This window comes from Notothenia rossii (assembly GCF_949606895.1).
Source record: "Notothenia rossii genome assembly, chromosome: 7".
NCBI lineage: Eukaryota > Metazoa > Chordata > Actinopteri > Perciformes > Nototheniidae > Notothenia > Notothenia rossii.
The window spans coordinates 6,120,366-6,139,573 of NC_136905.1; the positions used below are offsets into that span (position 1 = coordinate 6,120,366).

A 19,208-nucleotide genomic window follows, 5' to 3' on the forward strand; every position below is an offset into this window, starting at 1 on the left:
GGTCTTCCGTAGCGAGGTCTTCCGTAGCGAGGTCTTCCGTAGCGAGGTCTTCCGTAGCGAGGTCTTCCGTAGCGAGGTCTTCAGTAGTCTTCAGTAGCGAGGTCTTCAGTAGTCTTCAGTAGTCAGTAGCGAGGTCTTCAGTAGTCTTCAGTAGTCAGTAGCGAGGGCTTCAGTAGTGAGGTCTTCAGTAGTCAGTAGCGAGGTCTTCAGTAGTCTTCAGTAGTGAGGTCTTCAGTAGCGAGGGCTTCAGTAGTGAGGTCTTCAGTAGTGAGGTCTTCAGTAGTGAGGTCTTCAGTAGCGAGGTCTTCAGTAATCTTCAGTAGTGAGGTCTTCAGTAGTCTTCAGTAGTCAGTAGCGAGGGCTTCAGTAGTGAGGGCTTCAGTAGTGAGGGCTTCAGTAGTGAGGTCTTCAGTAGTGAGGTCTTCAGTAGTGAGGTCTTCAGTAGTGAGGTCTTCAGTAGTGAGGTCTTCAGTAGCGAGGTCTTCAGTAGCGAGGTCTTCAGTAGCGAGGTCTTCAGTAGCGAGGTCTTCAGTAGCGAGGTCTTCAGTAGCGAGGTCTTCAGTAGTCTTCAGTAGCGAGGGCTTCAGTAGCGAGGTCTTCAGTAGTGAGGTCTTCAGTAGTGAGGTCTTCAGTAGCGAGGTCTTCAGTAGCGAGGTCTTCAGTAGTCTTCAGTAGCGAGGGCTTCAGTAGTGAGGTCTTCAGTAGTGAGGTCTTCAGTAGCGAGGTCTTCAGTAGCGAGGTCTTCAGTAGTGTTCAGTAGCGAGGTCTTCAGTAGCGAGGTCTTCAGTAGTGTTCAGTAGCGAGGTCTTCAGTAGCGAGGTCTTCAGTAGCGAGGTCTTCAGTAGCGAGGTCTTCAGTAGTCTTCAGTAGCGAGGGCTTCAGTAGCGAGGGCTTCAGTAGTCTTCAGTAGCGAGGGCTTCAGTAGCGAGGGCTTCAGTAGTCTTCAGTAGCGAGGTCTTCAGTAGCGAGGTCTTCAGTAGCGAGGTCTTCAGTAGTCTTCAGTAGCGAGGGCTTCAGTAGTGTTCAGTAGCGAGGTCTTCAGTAGCGAGGTCTTCAGTAGTCTTCAGTAGCGAGGGCTTCAGTAGCGAGGGCTTCAGTAGCGAGGGCTTCAGTAGCGAGGTCTTCAGTAGTCTTCAGTAGCGAGGGCTTCAGTAGCGAGGGCTTCAGTAGTCTTCAGTAGCGAGGGCTTCAGTAGTCTTCAGTAGCGAGGTCTTCAGTAGCGAGGTTTTCAGTTGTGAGGTCTTCCGTAGCGTAGTGAGGGCTTCAGTAGCGAGGTTTTCAGTAGTGAGGACTTCAGTAGCGAGGGCTTAAGTAGCGTAGTGAGGGCTTCAGTAGCGAGGACTTCAGTAGCGAGGACTTCAGTAGCGAGGACTTCAGTAGCGAGGACTTCAGTAGCGAGGACTTCAGTAGCGAGGGCTTCAGTAGCGTAGTGAGGGCTTCAGTAGCGAGGACTTCAGTAGCGAGGGCTTCAGTAGCGAGGGCTTCAGTAGCGAGGGCTTCAGTAGCGAGGGCTTCAGTAGCGAGGACTTCAGTAGCGAGAGCTTCAGTAGCGAGGGCTTCAGTAGCGAGGGCCGGAGTAGTGAGGGCTTGTTGCTGCAGGTGCCCAGAGGATTGAAATGTCAGGGAGTCCAGTTTGAAGGCTATCAGACCCAAACACACGGCACAGCTGTTCATGCAGCTCAGAGGCAGGATTTTACCACTTTGCATTGTTTGCATGATGGGAGAAACTAAGACTGGGGTTGCACGATTTGGACAAACTAACTGATACTGATTATGATGAAGTTTTGCAATGGTGATATCATTCCCAATTGTATTGTTGCATCATGTTCATTGAAAGATATACTTAAACTGATTTAAAGTGTGTTTTTCTTTCGTACCAAATAAAGATGTTTTATTAAGTTCGTAGAATATAGTTTGTAAACCATGACATCTCTGCGTCGCCACAAAACCTTATAAATAATATTTACACTTTTTCGCCAGTAACACATATTGTGGCACCAGCAAACTGAATATTGCACCAGTGAAATTGAGATTTGTGTTAGTTGAGTAGTCCTGTTGCTGACAAAATACATTTTTATAATAATATTGCGCCAAAATTGTAGTGTTGACTTTTTGTATTTTCACTAAATAATCATATTTATTGATAAATAGTCACTAATTGGGAAAAAGGCTAATTAATAGAACAGCTACAACAATATGGTGAATTCTGAAAATCGACTTTACTTGAATGCAGCCTTTAAAACCAGGGAAAGATGATAGTTATTAAATATTATAATACAATATCCAAAAACTCATATGATAGATATTGATGTCTCATATGATAGAAATGTATTATGTTGTTAATGAATTAAGACCCTTTGCATGTATTCGACCAATGTGCAGTCACACAGAACCACGGTGATTCATCCATCCATCCATCCATCCATCCATCCATCCTTCTTCTCCCGCTTATCCGTGGTCGGGTCTCGGAGGTAGCAGTTCCAGCAGAGAGCCCCAAACTTTCTTTTCCCTGGCCACATCAACCAGCTCTGACTAGGGGATCCCAAGGCGCTCCCAGGCCAGCGAAGAGATATAATCCCTCCACCTGGTCCTAGGTCTACCCCTTGGTCTCTTCCCAGCTGGACGTGCCTGGAACACCTCCCTAGGGAGGCGCCCAGGTGGCATCCTAACACGGTGATTCCATTCACGAAAATGCAACAACGGCCATTATTTTTGGATACGTTGCCATCTTCTTAGAATCCTTCCTCCTTACCGCGATATAGGCAGGTATAATGTGTCAGATTCCCCCCTGAGTCCAGCAGGTCTGTGGGGCATGCAGTCCAATGTATTAAAAAGTTACCCACAGCCTTCACAGTGTGTTGCTCTCAAAAAGTTTTACTCAAACTAACTTTTTGTGCTGGAGGATGCATCACGTTGAAAAAGTCAATGATACTCAGTGGTCACTTTTTAAAAATCTACAGTATAGCAATTCAATAGCCATGAATATCAGTTTTTTTTTAATCAGTTTTATATATTTTTTCTTTGGGATGTTTTCAGGGAAATGTTATGTTACTTACATAGTTAAAGTTTATGTTTGTATTGTAATATTCAGGGACTGACAAAATGAAGTTTACATATTTATAAAGCTACACTTTAAATACCCAGAAATAGTCCAATATCCTAAATGGCACACTGCGCTTTGTGGAGTCGAAGGGAAGCCTCTATCCAACCAAACATGCAATCAAAGACAGATGGTGACTCCCGAATGTCAGAAATAGTAAATTCTTTGTTTTGTCCTGCACCGAATCAAGCTCCCACTTGTTTGAAAGCGTCACAGTTTTTCATTAAACTCAAGTGTCTGCATCACTGGCATGTCAGAAAGAAATGTGGAATTACATTTAATCAAATCTCTTGTGCAAGTTTCATTGACTGTCTAATGGAAATCATGAATCATTCAACCAGCACCAGCACCCCCACCGTGATCTGGCGCACTTCCTGCAGCGCGCCCCATTGTCAAAGCCCCTCTGATGTGAAAATTAAATGCGTGAAAGACACAGAGAGACTGACTGCTCGGAGCCCAACATGTGCCGCTGACACAGGTCAGTTACCGGGACGCGGCGGTCCATTCACCGGGAAGATCTTTTTAATTACTCTATGTTCTTTTAATTAACCATCCAGCATAATGTCAGTGTCCATTTGTCACCCCTGCTTTGCTCAGGCGGAGCCGGGTGAATATCCTCTTTTGTCCCCTCGCGCTTCCAGAGGTCCCTGCTTCCTATTATATTTCCTCATTCACTGAGATGTATTTTTTTCTTCTCCTCTTTTAGATTAGCATGATAATACCCCAAGGAGCAGAGGGACGGTAGTGAAGGGCTATTGCAAGACCGCTCATCAGATTCACTGTGTGCAAGACCGTGGTTATTATCATACTGAATGCACCATCAGTTAAACTAACAGCCTGAATTCCGACATTTATCTCCCATATCATAGACCGACTGTCAATTGCATAGAGAAGCACAATGGCAAATGATGGGTTATGTCTTGCTCCTTGGAGTCTGGATCTCTCCCCCCCGAGTAATTACGCTATGCTAATCCTGCCCCCTCGTGCACTTCCCACGACAGAAACAAGGATTCCCAACTGTTCGCATGTCACACAGTAAGGTGAAGGGGGAAATATGCGTGAATTAATGTGTTGTTTTTGCACCCGTGGAAAACAAGAGCACATACTCTGTTTTATTCTGCTGTGGGGACGGCGAGGGGGAAAGGCTCAGCTGGAGCTTGTAGCCGTGTTTCCTGAGACGGGGTCGGATGCAGTTCAGGCCACCTTGAACTCCTCAGCTGGATTTATGGTGTCGAAGGTGGACAGGGTCAGGTCGCCCCAACCCCCCCCCTTGTCCTTCAGCACGAGGACTTTGTTAGCGTCGGACAAGCAGCGGACACTGGCAGCACAGACAAATACTTGTCACGCTCACTGGAGAAAACCCTGGTGGGATCAGAGGTCATTTGTTTAGACGGGGGGCGTCCCTGTTGCATGACCTGAATACTGATTGATTTTTTTTCAGTGGGAGTCGAGGGAGGGGTGGCGCTGCCTAGTCAACTAAGATATTACAGAAAATGTTTCCAACTTTAATTGACAGAATGTATTTGAAAAGTGGTCTTATCAACACATGAATACTACCGTGTAATATATTTAAGAAGTACAATATAAGACAAGCACAAGTTTCATTTGAGGGCCGATTCAAAAATGACCCCTGGGACGTAGTTTGGACACCCCTGCCCTACCCCGTGTGGCGTCACAGAGTGAGGGGGAGAGACACTCCGAGTCACAACATGCCCGACTCTCTGCTTCACCGGGCACCTCAGCGGGCGTGTGTTTTCACTTTCTCTGAAACAAGACACTCGACCACATGTTTTCCTTTTAATAGACAGCTGAGAGGAGGAAAGGGCAGCGGTGTGGTCTGTCTGCCAGATGATCACGGGCTGTTGATGTTGCATTTGGGTTGAAGGCACTCCCCCAGTTCCTCTGCTAAATTTAGACAACAAAATGCACAATGGTCATTATATATAAATCAACCAATAGGTGTTTTACTGGCTTGAAGCTAAGGGCAAATGTATTGCTCATACCGGCAGGGTGTTAGCCGTGCAGTTTTGATCATCATTTGCATGTGTAATAACAACCTTCCACTAACCAAGTTCACCATCAGTCACCATACAGGTCCTACAGGTTTTAGACGGAGGCTGTATTTGCATTAAAGACAAAGGCCAGTGATATCAAACATTACCCAAAGTCCATTTAAATATCCATGACGGGTAATACACTGAGGTTGTGGTTCAGCTGAGTCCTAACATACGCGTCGTAGTACATTTTTTTGAGGTGCATTCACTCTTTGTTTCCACCAAATCCAGTCTTTTATAGTCCAGCCAATCTGTTTGTTTACAAGCTCGTCTGTCTGACTGAATTGCAGCGATGTTGCTCTGTTCCTATCTCAGTAGTTACTTTAATGAATTCAGTGTGATCATGCCCAGTTGGTACAAGGCTCTAAGCTGGGAAACACATTCCACTAATAAGACAGCAGGAATATAAACACAAGAACAATGGCACACTGAAGGCCTTACAAAATGTCAGCAATACAGAGGAATAGATGCAATTAATAAGGCTAACATTGTGTAAAAGTAATAAAATAAACTGCATAACTCACTGTTTTTAGCCTTGAAATGAATATGTATTGTTGCCCATGAATTTACAGAGCATTGAACTTTAACTTAATTGTCTTCTTCCAGAGTAAGTGTTTCGCTTTTTGCCAGTAAGCCAGCCACTAAATTATAACGGATGGTGTTTTCTCAATATGGCTCGGAGGTTTGACTTTTTCCAGATTTGCTGACGTATGGTGATATTTGAGCAGCGATCTAGGGCTCACATGGGTCTGATTTTGATGAGTTTCCAAAGGACAACTGTAATTATTAATAAGAAGTGTGCCCTCATCCAGTATCTGCAACTGCTGGATGGCATTAAAATGTCTCAGATCTCCTCAAGTAAAATAGAAACAAGGTCACGGGACTGAAATGGAGAATTCATCATCACATACACATCTGAATTATCCCTATCAGTGTGGCGGGGATATTTGAGGCTGATTTTTTTCCAGCTTGAACAGGCATAACACTTCAGAGGCTTCATCGTGTTCTTTCAATAAGACCCCTGAATAAAGACATTTGCAAGTCTGATCCAAATTGACTTCACTGAATCCATAACATAGCAAACATTATACGTTTCAAAGCTAACTTCCTAACATATTTTGAACTTTGCAACCTTGAAGCACTATTTCTTTTTTGTTTTTAATCCAAAAAATGCCTGAGATTGATTTGATTACCGTGTCTTAGATACAGATTTCCAAATGTACTACTTTAACCTATTATATATTAATCTAGATTTCCACATCTCATACAACCAGTAGAGTAAAGTATTAACGAGCTAATATTCCTGTGGCCACATCATTATTTGACTAATTAAGGCTGACTGAGAAAATTAACAATTGAGTGCTACTAAGAAAAGTTACCAAGCAAGAAGTTTGTGTAACGTAATGATCCTGGGAGGCGTGTGGTGCAGTGGGTTGTGCGTTGGTGTTTGGCTCAGGGGGGCACAGGTTCAAACGCCACTGCAGTCAGCATGTCGTTGTGTCCCTGAGATACTTCACCCCAAACTGCTCCTGTGGGGATTGCCCACAGTATTGAGTATGTAAGTCTGTCTAACAAATGACATTTAATGTACGGTAATCCTGAGCTCTGGAAGATCTCAAACTAACTTCATATGCTATGATATGTTATATGCTATAACATATTTTGAACTTTGCAAACTTGCTGCACTGAGACCTGCTTGATTACTTTGTCTTAGATATAGACTAGGGTTGCCAGAAACTGACCATGATCAAAGTACTACATCAAAGTGTAGTGTGATGCAGCAGCAGTCTGCTCTGCACGCAGGCTTCCTCCAAGTTTACAGTAAAACAAACTGGTGGTGTGACCAATGGCCATTTACAATTATTAATACTATTACTATTATTGGCGTTAGTCTATATTTTGGTTGAAACTAAGCCAGAAAAAAAAAACATAAATAATAATAAAAATATATATAAATAAAATCGATTTTTAAAAATAATATTCGATTATGGAGACTGTAATGAATAATAGAATAATCACTGGCATCCCTAATATAGACCGATATCAGCCTTCTATTTAACTGATTTAACAAAGAAGAAACTCTAGGAAAAACTATTTAGAAAACATAGTTCACATTTACATTAAAGTGGACCTATCATGCTATATTTGAATAATATAGTGTAGGACCATACCTATATAAGGCATATTTATACTTTTAGTTTTTCAAAATACCAAACAGATCATGCATTTTAGCCACTCCTCATTTCGCTCAATGTAACAGTCTTTGCATGGGCTGATTCTGTTAGAACAGCACCATCTACAGGCCTGGCATATGTACTACAGCGTCTCCAGCGCTTTCCAATGGCAATGTCCGTGGCTGTCTCCTCCTGATTGGTGGAGTTGGCCCAATAGCCGTAGCGCCACTTCTGTGACGTCATAGAAGTGTTCAAATCTGGATCAGTCTGTATCAGATCCGTTGCAGCCCCTTTTTAAGAGATTTGGGTATGGAGGAAAATAGAGAGGGTTGTGTTTTCTGACACTTGGTGAGTTCCCTGGAACACCGGGGACACACATTCATGTAGAAAAGACGTACAAAAGTGCATTTTGCATGATAGGTCACCTTTAAATCTCAATTCCCACATCTCATACAACGAGCTAATATTCCTGAGGCCACAGAATGAATTGTCTAATTAAGGCTGACCGAGTAAACAAACAATTTAGTGCTGATAGGAAAGGTACCACCAAGCAAGAAGTTTGTGTAACGTAATAATCCTGAGCTCCGGATGATCTCAAGAAGCTTCCGATGCTGATCCTCAGACCAGATGAAGCCCCCTGGAGTTTTGATCTGGGATAACGAACAACTAAATCTTCCTACAGTGGGCTCAGCTGATTAGTGTGTGTGTGTGTGTGTGTGTGTGTGTGTGTGTGTGTGTGTGTGTGTGTGTGTGTGTGTGTGTGTGTGTGTGTGTGTGTGTGTGTGTGTGTGTGTGTGTGTGTGTGTGTGTGTGTGTGTGTGTGTGTGTGTGTGTGTGTGTGTGTGTGTGTGTGTGTGTGTGTGTGTGTGTGTGTGTGTGTGTGTGTGTGTGTGTGTGTGTGTGTGTGTGTGTGTGTGTGTGTGTGTGTGTGTGTGTGTGTGTGTGTGTGTGTGTGTGTGTGTGTGTGTGTGTGTGTGTGTGTGTGTGTGTGTGTGTGTGTGTGTGTGTGTGTGTGTGTGTGTGTCCAAATAAACCGTTAGCATACGCTGCTCGACACAGGGCTGCTCATTCCTGTGAACACATGTTGTGTATTCTCTCGTTGTTAATGGGAGCTGACATAACCGGAGAGGTTGCGGTATCATCTCCCATCTCAGCATCTTGTATCCATTTACTGAATCAATAGAAGATTCATTCCACAAGTGTGAGGTTTGAAGAGTCCATGCATCGATAAACAGTTGTGCAGATGATGAAGCCTAAGGATTTGATGTAGCCCTTGCAAACAAACGAGGGAAACCAACAACCTGTTCAGAGGCCGAGCGTTGACTCAGTTGTGGTTTGAAAGTTATTTAAATGAAGGATAGTGTTTATACATTTCGTCTGGAGTTGAGTCCAAGGCTTTGCTCGACTCGGCCAGGCAACCATTTCTCCCTTTTGACTCTTCTCTTGTTCAACATTAAGCCAACACCGTGAAATGCAAAACGCCCCACAACTTGGAAGAGTTTTCCCTCCAATTTTGTTTGCAACTTGATTTAGTTTGGCACCTGTCAGCAGTTTTGATTTCGACACAATTCGTCACATGATTGTTTTGTCTTGTGAGGTTTGCAAACTCTGTCGTTTCCATGGGTTTAACTGTCCCCAGCTTTCTATCTACTAAATTGTGAGTGGACGATGATATAAGACTAGTTTGCACGATACTAGCAGATGGCCAGCTGATCTGCGTCACTGAAACCTTTCCTGGTCCTGCTATAAAGCACAAACACACTCTACTAAATTGATCAGGATGCATTTAGGGGCAATTTGTAGTCTGGGAACTTTAAGTGCCTCAGAGATGGTCTGGAACCTTTTGTAGATCCTGCACTGGAATTAGTTTTCCACAATGCCTTATCTGCCTTTTTGATGTTTGGTGCTTTTTCCCAGGCAGCACTGAAAGCTCAAAGCTGATGGTGAACACAACCCGGTTTCCATCAACATTTCTCTCTATACCGCTGAAAGGAAAAGCTATACAGCATGCCCTAAGGTATGACACATTGACACATAACACAGAAGCAGTATTCTCTATTCATGGCTTGCTACCTTTTTGCCCAGACAAAGAGAACTTGAGAGCACGGAGCAGGAAAATAAGCCTTGGAGCTGGCTTTGCCTTAGCCTTAACTGAACCATCTTCAGCATGTGGCCGCCAGCTGGTGTGCTTGCTAATCCAGAAAATGCTGCCTCTGCACATTCTCCCGGGCTCTGCTACTTGAAATGTGCTGGGCTCGAGGTCAAACACTTCCATCCTCATCATTTGTCACAATTACTCTATGTGGCGGTCAGGATCCAACTAGGTCATTCATTTCATACTCGAGGCTATATGACCAACTAAAGTCATCTTGTACTGTATGATTCCTGTTGTGTTTTCTTATACAATAGGCAGCACTGTTAAAACCACAGAACTTAAACAAGCTAGATGTAACTTTAACTTTGCTTGCTGTCGAAACAATATGTCTTAAGATAGTTGTACACACAATACACTGACCACAGGTCTGTGGGTGTAGAAAAGTGGGCGTTAATCACATTCTTTGAATCCCAACACATGTTTTCTGCTGAGATGACAGAGTAAATTGTTTATGTTAGAACAACTGGCAACAACAGTGGTTATGTCAGATCATTTTTGAAAACAAAAACTGCTAAATATTAGACACGGCTTCTCTCTTGGACAAAGGTTCTTCTAGTACATTTCCTATCTGTCTTTTGTCACCCTCTATCTCTCTTTTCTGTTATGTGCAGACATTAACTAGACCCTCCAGAAAAACGCGGGCTAAAATCCTTGATTATGCGATTAAACATGCGGGGTTTTATGTGATTTTATGCGGTGAAATTGCGGGAAGTTGCGAAATATGCGGGAAAAGAATAACAATTTTTTTAAATATTGGGCTGTCTTATTTATTCTCTCTCACACACAACCTGCCACTAACGTTAAACCCCTTTACGATTCAATTAAACACATTCAATGTTTATTTATTGTAAAAGCTTGGGCTATTTTAATCACACACACACACACACACACACACACACACACACACACACACACACACACACACACACACACACACACACACACACACACACACACACACACACACACACACACACACACACACACACACACACACACACACACACACACACACACACACTTCTCCGCCTCATTCTGTTTTCATTTACTCGTTCGTTCTCTGACCAGCTTCAATCTTGTAGGCTACTCACTTCGTTTCTTGTAGCCCTCTAAAGGGTTTTGGAGGTTGATGCCTCGGTGAACGTGAGTTGAATGGCTTTCTTGTCCGCAGCAGCAGAAAGCATTTTCGAATGTTTGAATGAATCAAAGTGGGTCGCCACCGTCGATTTTCTCTTATGCTCCAACACACAGTTGCACGAGGTGCAGAATAGTTCCCCCCACTTTTTGCCCGGTCTTTAGTAGAAATGTTCGTTGGTAAATGAGCTCTATACAGTGTTGTTTACATTCTGTGATGCGCGAGCTGATGACGTCACGCCAAGACGAGTTAACTTTTTTCTCTTCTCAACTTTATGTGGAAAAATGCGGGGATTATGCGGCCTTTTGATAAATATGCGGCCTTTTAAAAAATCTGCGCCATTTTGCTGATTATGCGGTAAATTCTGCGATCGCAGAATCGCGTTTTTCTGTCTAATTAACAAACTGTTATGCTACGTGGCTAGCTATTAGTCAAAAGTTCAAAGTCAACTTTATTGTCAATCTTTCAGTTTGTGTGTACAGACAGAGATCGAAATACAATTTCCCATGTCCCATACACACAATCAACAGACACATTTATACATTATGCACACATTAAGACATAAATAAAAGCACAACAATCAATATATACAAAATAACAGTCACTTCAATATTGTCCATAGCAGAGTAAAAAGTATCTGGTGCTGGATCTGAGTGTCTGAGGGTATTGGCATACCATTTTTGTGTATATCCTTTTTAATTATACAGTTCAACGTGTAACCAAGATCTTTTTCTGTCACATTGTTGTGTGCCACGATGCTTCAACCCGTTAAATAGGGAATCCTACGTAATTATCGGTGTTCCCGTGTCAATACTCGCAACCTGCCACGGCCATTTCCTTTCTTTTGCAGTCTTGACGTGTATTACAAATACATCCTGCAATAGGATACGCCTTTATTCAACGCACTATTCCATAGAAACTCCAGGCTTAATAGAGGATTATGGCCAACTGTCTTCAGGTGTACGGATAAGCTGCACAGAAAGACATATTTCCCGGAACAATGGCTTCGTTAATGAATCTCTCAAATTACAGTAAAAATATGCCTTTTGTGATTTTCTCCATTTTAATTTGGCACATAAACCCCTCTGAGATTTGGTGTGAAATTAAACCTCTGATTGCATTTTTATGCTTAATGTTCAATTGAAAACTAATCAGCAGTGACTTCATGGAGCAGGAAATGAAATACATTTGCTATATGTTCGGGAGACGACTTCTTCAAAAGCAAAGCAAATTGCTTGTTGAGCCCAGTGAGAAAGTCACTTAGCCTGCAGATCGAATGTTTCCATCGTGAAGCTTAGTTAGAGTTTTGAGAACTGGAAAGGTGAGCACATGTTCCTGGGAGCAGATTGTGACTTTAGATGTCCTCATCAGATTGGGATTTGTCAAAGATTTGGTTCACTTATTACAAAAGTACCTGTTGTCACGGTAACATCACCAACCATGTCTCCTCCACGGAGTTCAAAGCCACATTTTTATGTCAGATTTTGGTGTTTGAAAGCGAATATCTTGTTATAATAGTTTGTCGTTACAATTTTTATTTTGGACTTCTTTGAAGAAGGATTCAACGTGATTGCTCTGACGGCTCATAAAGACTCAGGTTGCTTCAGTGTGAGCTGTCCTGCCTTAAAGAGAGAGAGATGTAACACTAAATTATTTCTCCTTCACAGATACACTGACAGCTGCTGTCTCATCCAGCCTGCTCCCACCTGCTGTACTCACCTGCTCGGCGCAGCACGGTTTGAAAGCTAAGGTACAGTACAAATGCTGTTTCTGTCGCAAGTGGATCTTGTCTGATAAAATATTGAAGAAGATTTGATTTGGGGCGACTTGGAGTCTCTGTTTACCGATCTCTTAAAAACACTATTTAGATTGTCACATTACATCCAAATCAAAGAGACATCCACAGAGGACACTTCATTAATGGATGCTTTGTGGAAAAACTGCCTCTGAAGAAGCGTTTTGAATCTACTCAATGTATCTACTGATTCTAATCAAAAGGCAGGGATTCAACTTTTCAATGTTTGGCACACTTTTACTTTCCTCTATCCAAGGGCAGACTCAGCATTATATAACGAATGCATTGCAAAGAATGGGAGGATTGTGGTCACGGTTTTTTATGCAATGTTGTATTGTTGTGCACCAAACTACTTTGACCAGGTTCAACAGGCAGTTATGAAAACACCATCAGCTGCCAGTTGGACCAGTTGTGGTTACTCCACATGAGAGACTTCTGTCTTTGTTTAACTCTCCGAGAGATTCTCACTGATTTTGAAGTTGGCGAGGCTCCATTGATGACAGTTGATGAATCTGACGAGAATTGGGATTGTCTGCTTGCGGTTCCAGGTTACTGTCAATCAAATCGTATCAATCCACCGAGTCACGATGAATCAGACAAGAGGCATTTGATTAAACTCCTTTTGAGCAATACCTAGCGGTGTGTCGTTATGAAGTTGAACTTTAATTGTTGCTCATTCATTCAGGATGATATCATATTATAGAAGCCATGTTCTCAGGAGCTTTAGGCATTGCAACACTATTGCAATGTATATCAGGAAGAAACTGGTTTCATGTGCTCTACCATGCAATGAGTGTCTCCTAGGTCAGTGGTTCCCAACATTTTGAAGCACTCAAATCTATTCAACAAAAAATCGTGCTGTAATATATACGCTTTTCAGCATACAATATTAATTAAAGTGAAGTAGAGTGCATATATCCCTTCACAGAACTAAAGTATGCTTTTACTAACATAAACTACGCATTCTGGTACACTCTGAGAAGAAAATAAATACATCTATTACTACCCGACATATTAATAATATTTTATGCCATTGTTTGTGTTTAACTTTGTTCTGACAGCTGAACTTGCTGCTCCTCACAGAGAGAAGAGCAAAGAGGAGATAGTCTGTGTGAATTACTTTAAATTGTGGGTAAGGGTAGATAGCCCCCATTGTTCTGTGACCTGTCAATCATCAAACCGGGGGTCATAAGTTGTACCCATGGATGTATAAAGAATAGTTCTACCACAAAGTTATTCTCCGTGGGGACTTCCGGCAACAATCTTGATTCTGATTGGCCAGAAGACTCGAAAAAAACATCAGCAAAGATATTTTAATGAGAAGATGATCACTACGGGACTACTGGTCTCCGGTACTTCCAGTCCAACGTCTACTGCATGCACAGCGTTAGAAAATTGGGCCTTCAAAATAAAAGTTTGACTTTTTTCTCCCAAAATATTTTTTTTTTTCTTCACTCACACATCCGCAACCCACTCGAAACGGGAAGTGGGTTGCGACCCACCAGTTCAGAACCAATGTCTAGGTAGTATGTAGCTTTGTTTTATTGTTGTTTATAGTTGTATGCCTGCTTCTATGCATTGTTATTCTACTACAAAATGTCCATTATGCCCATGCTACCTGTTGCATATCGATCCGTCCGTTTTCTTTCTCAATTATCTTGGCGTAAAGGGTGCCATATGCAATTTGATTGATCTGTGAGTACATTGGATATAACTACGGCGTCCACACCTGTTTGACGGTTTCCATTAAGGTGAGCTCTGTTGTCAAGTTGTCCGAAAGGCGAAACGTCTTCGTTGAAACTTGTGGAATCACCGAGAATCTATAACGTCTGGCCGGGCATTTCCCCAGTGAGTGTGAATGTGGACAGTAGAGGACAGGGCCAAGGAGCAACGATGACAGGGCGCCTCGTGGGACGGCTGGAAACAGATGGCTGGCCAGATGCGGGTCTGCTTTGACCTTGAATGCATCTGAAGTTAAAAGCATAAAAAAAAGTCAAGTGGCAATGGAGGATACAGCAGGAGTGGCAGTACTGTGTTTCGTAATATTCTGCAGGACTTGTTGGTACACCCGTAGACTGTGTGTGATCAGGCATGCAGGCGTTATCTCATCAGAGAAGTTAGTTAACCTTTTTCTGGTGGATCTAATCTGGTTTGTGCTGGTTGTTGTTGCAGATGACAACGTATTCAGTTTCCAGTGTGTGTAACTTGTCCAAGCTCTCTTCAAATGTTTTTTTTGTTATTATCAATTAATCTTATAATCATTTACTAGGGCTGCTCGATTACGGCAAAAATCATAATCTCGATTATTTGGGTCAATAATTGATATCACGATTATCACAAAAACGACTATCCATTTACTTTGAAAACATCAATTTATTTTGGAAAAAAAATTTGAACAGTACGTTTTTAACAGTTGATTACCCTGAACTTTAAGTAGAATTCAACTGAAAAAAAAAAAGTAATAATAATAAAAAAATAATCGTTTTATTTAGATTACGTTGTTTTCGTAATCGTTGCATTTAGACATAAATTTGATTTTCAAAATACGACTAATTGAGCAGCCCTATCATTTACTTATCTTTATTTCGTTTCAATTGTAGTTCCGTGTCAGCAAATAGTGGCCATAAGGTTCAACCTAAGCCCAAAATGCCAAACGCCTAAATCCAAAATTCAATTAACTATCACGGAAAATTCAGAGCGCCTAATCTCTGAATTGATGCTGTTTTTTTAATAATACAACTCAAAACAATACCCAATAAAGAAAAACTGCTGACTAGTTTTCTGTCACTTGACTTAATGATTAATACACACTACTTTTCCCACGCTTTAATGGGTATGACTGGAGTTGATTTGCTGATCACAGGAGAAGAGTAGTCAGACCTGATCGCCTGAAGAGTCTCAGAGAAGCTCTTATAGGCATGTCACTACAGGTTTGCACCGAAGTGTGAGTGTGTTGTTTTTGTTCATTGGGTTGGATGACAGCGACGGATCAAAGGTTTGAATCCAATTGTAAATCTCTCCAAGTTGAAATGTTCCAAAATGAAGACCCTTGGTTGAACTGGGTTTTCTGATATGCTTGTGATTGTTTAGGTAATCTATATAGTTCATACAGTGATGGAACAGAAGCAATCTTTTGTCAACACCGTTAGACACTCGTTCTTAATACAATCCGGGAAGCAGAGTGTGAGACAAAGCCACCAGCAGCCTGATATTGTACAGGCCTCTGGGGCTTTGAGCAAAGGCAGAGCCATGATCAGAGCTGGGAAGTGCATGGTGTTGTGTTGGGGGGGGGCTGTGAGAAACGGGAGGAGATGGAGGATGGAGGATGGTGGAGGTGTCAGGCGTATAATTGGGGTGAGGAGATCTCGGGGGTGGATAGAGGGAAGCTTTATTAAGACCGCTCAAGTCTGATGTGCCAGCGCGGCCGCCTAGTTCCTCCGCACACACCCACGCCTGTGGCCCAATCTTCCATTTCCACAAGAGACTCAGTAACAACAAAGGGATGAAGGGCAAAGTCCTCAAGCTCCTTTCAGTCACAGATAAGAGAGAAGACCCCATTACTTGAAAAGCACTGATGGGGAGTGTATGGATATGACTTTTTTCTTTTTAAAAACGAGGCCTATTGTTTCTGCCTCGTCCATGCTGAGATACGTTGCTATTACTTATTGATAGCGAGGTTGTATTGTATCCTGAGATGGAGATATTGTGTCTCAGTTGCGCTACAATGAGACATGCCAGCAAGTCCAACGTCACCGTTAAATGCCCCCTGAATCCACTTAAGCTTTTTGATCGAAGAAGCTAGAAAGGCCTTTTCTCCTCGCCCGGTTGTCTTAGAAGATTATAGATTTTTGCATTAGCACTTCCAGTGACACATTGAGACACTGTACGCTTGACAAGTGCATTCACTTCTCCTCGTATTATATGTCGGCTGAGAGCCAGCAAATGCATAGCTTGAACATTTATTGAGAGCAGAGCGCTTATGAAATATTTACGGCCCAAAGTGTCGGCAAATATTTGCGCTGAGGCGAGAAAAGCGGAATAATCTCTTGTTTTGCCTCCACAAGGGAAAACTAACTTTCCAGGGTGACTTCCACCGTGACTGATCGTATCAAATCTGATGGAAGATTAGGAGCTTAGCTGCTTATTTTCCCCAGCCTGTGACCATTGAAATGTTACTTTTGATCAATGAAGTTCCTGAAACTTGAACCTGAAGCCCTTTGTAGATGCACGCTCTCTTGATATTTACCATCCTGAAAGAGTCTGCCACCCTACAAAAGCAGATTCTGTGAGTGACAAAACGGAGCTTTGGAGTCGAGGCGGTTGCGGGGAGATTTAGTGGCCCCCCTCAGTTCTCTGCTGTAAATTGGTTTTTGCAGAACTCAGGGAAAAAAGGGCTGGAGGTCTCTGCTTCCTCAGGAGCTGCTAATCCCCCTCAGCTCTGGGGAGAGGGAGAGCTGCTGCTCAGACACTGGCCTCCTGCAGCCCCTCGTCCTCTTCCCCCTCCGTCCTCTTTCCTCTCCTCTTTCCTCTCCGTCCTCTTTCCTTTCCATCCTCTTCCCCCTCCGTCCTCTTCCCCCTCCGTCCTCTTCCCCCTCCTCCTCTTTCCTCTCCTTCCTCTTTCCTCTCCTCTTTCCTCTCCTTCCTCTTTCCTCTCCTCTTTCCTCTCCTCTCCTCTTTCCTCTCCGTCCTCTTTCCTCTCCGTCCTCTTTCCTTTCCTCTCCTCTTTCCTCTCCTTTCCTCTTTCCTCTCCGTCCTCTTTCCTCTCCTCTTTCCTCTCCTCTTTCCTCTCCTCTTTCCTCTCCTCTCCTCTTTCCTCTCAGTCTTCTTTCCTCTCCTCTTTCCTTTCCGTCCTCTTTCCTCTCCTCTTTCCTCTCCTCTCCTCTTTCCTCTCAGTCTTCTTTCCTCTCCTCTTTCCTTTCCGTCCTCTTTCCTCTCCATCCTCTTTCCTCTCCGTCCTCTTTCCCCCTCGTCCTCTTTCCTTTCCGTCCTCTTTCCTCTCCGTCCTCTTTCCCCCTTGTCCTCTTTCCCCCTCGTCCTCTTTCCCCTCCGTCCTCTTTCCTCTCCTCTAGGGCTGCTCGATTATGGCAAAAATCGTAATCTCGATTATTTGGGTCAATAATTATAATTGCGATTATTCATTGACTTTGAAAACATCCATTTATTGGAGAAGCAAATGTGAACAGTATGTTTTTAACAGTTGATTACCCTGAACTTTAAGTAGAATTCAACTGAAGGAAAAAAAAAAAAAATCGTTTTATTTCGATTACGTTGTTTTCGTCATCGTTGCAAGCCGTAATCATAATCGCGATTAAAATACGATTAGTTGAGCAGCCCTGCTCTCCTCTCTCCCCTCCGTCCTCTCTCCTGTCGTCCTGCAGGGATGTCTAATCCGCTGCATGGTCACGGTGGAGAGATTGCCGGATGTTTCAAAGCCCTTTGCTGGCTGGACTTCAAAGTTCCAGGGATACAGAGACTTGAGGAGGTGGGAGTAAATTGAGGTCTGCCACGAGGAGGAAAGAATTTCTGCTTTTTCTTTTGAATTCCTGAGATGACACCAAAAATGTATGGTCTCAAAATGAAAGGCTTTTTTGATCAGTGAGACTCTGAAGATCACCTGGGGGTGACGTAAGGACACGTGGATGTCGTGCTGTAAATGTGATTTTTTTTAATGAGGGCTCTCTACGTTGACACTCGTAAATAACCTATAAAGCTTAATGCATTTAAAAAAAAAAAAAAAAAAGTTTGACCCAATTCCCCTCCCGAGATTTATCATGAATCTACAAGTTACATGCATAGACCATTGGACATCAGTATCAACATCACTTCCTGGGTGTAATAGCAGACCTTATCCACGACAAATGTTCTGCACTCGTTCTTTAGGTGTGGGGAAAACAGAGGAAGGCATTTTACAGAACCATGTATCAGTGTTTTGAAGTTTCATAAGGACATGGTTACCACTGTAGGAACAGATAGTGTTAGCAATATGATAGCGGCAGCAACAATACGAGCATATGTGTAGGGCACATTAAACAAAGGGGAATCACAGCGGCTCTCCATCACAGCGGCTTTGTCGATGCTTTAGCGAAGTGCAAGAACATGTACAAACTTCAGGCCAATAATTCAGAAATCGTGTTTTTTTAAAAAGTGAAAAACGCTCAGATTTCTCTAACCAGTTTGTCGTGCATTTCCTTTTACAACACCACATTTGTTATAGATTTAGAGCACTGGCTTTATCGGTTCATAAGAAAGCATGAATGACTCGGGATGAAGACACTAAAAGTATTCCTATCTTTATAGAAGAATAGATTTAATGGTCTCACATGCAGAGCACACAGTGAAATGTGTTCTCTGCTTTTAACCCATCCTAGAACCAGGAGTCTAGTACTAGGAGCAGTGGGCAGCGCCCGGGGAGGAATGGGAGTGAGGGGGGAAGGGGGGTGTCCGGTGCCTTGCTCAAGGGCACCACGGCAGGGGCAGGAGGTGAACTGGGACCTCTCCAAGTAGCAGTCCACACTCCATATTTTAGGTCTGGTCTGGGACTTGAACCGGCGACCCTACGGCTCCCAGTCCAAGCCCCTACTGACTGAGCCACTGCCACAGTTGTTTCTTTCTGTTTACAATGTTTAAACACGAACACATCCTTTTACTATTTGTTTGACAAACTGCTGCCAAAAATCCACAGTGCAGGGAGAGGTTGATTATGAGAGGACACATTCCTCCACTGTCAGGCAAAGTTCATTCACTGAGTGGAAGCAGGTCAGTCTGAATTCTCCTTTCTATCTCCTCTTTTGTTAG

General features: G+C 43.0%; 1 protein-coding gene across 1 annotated transcript in view; it reads left to right on the forward strand.

Moving 5' to 3' along the window:
- sema6cb (semaphorin 6Cb) overlaps positions 1-19,208 on the forward strand; it is a 188,795-nt gene that overhangs the window by 11,437 nt on the left and 158,150 nt on the right. The window contains exon 2 of the mRNA XM_079640911.1: positions 12,286-12,368. The gene's annotated coding sequence lies outside the window, so the exon portion shown is untranslated. The remainder of the gene's footprint in view (positions 1-12,285; positions 12,369-19,208) is intronic.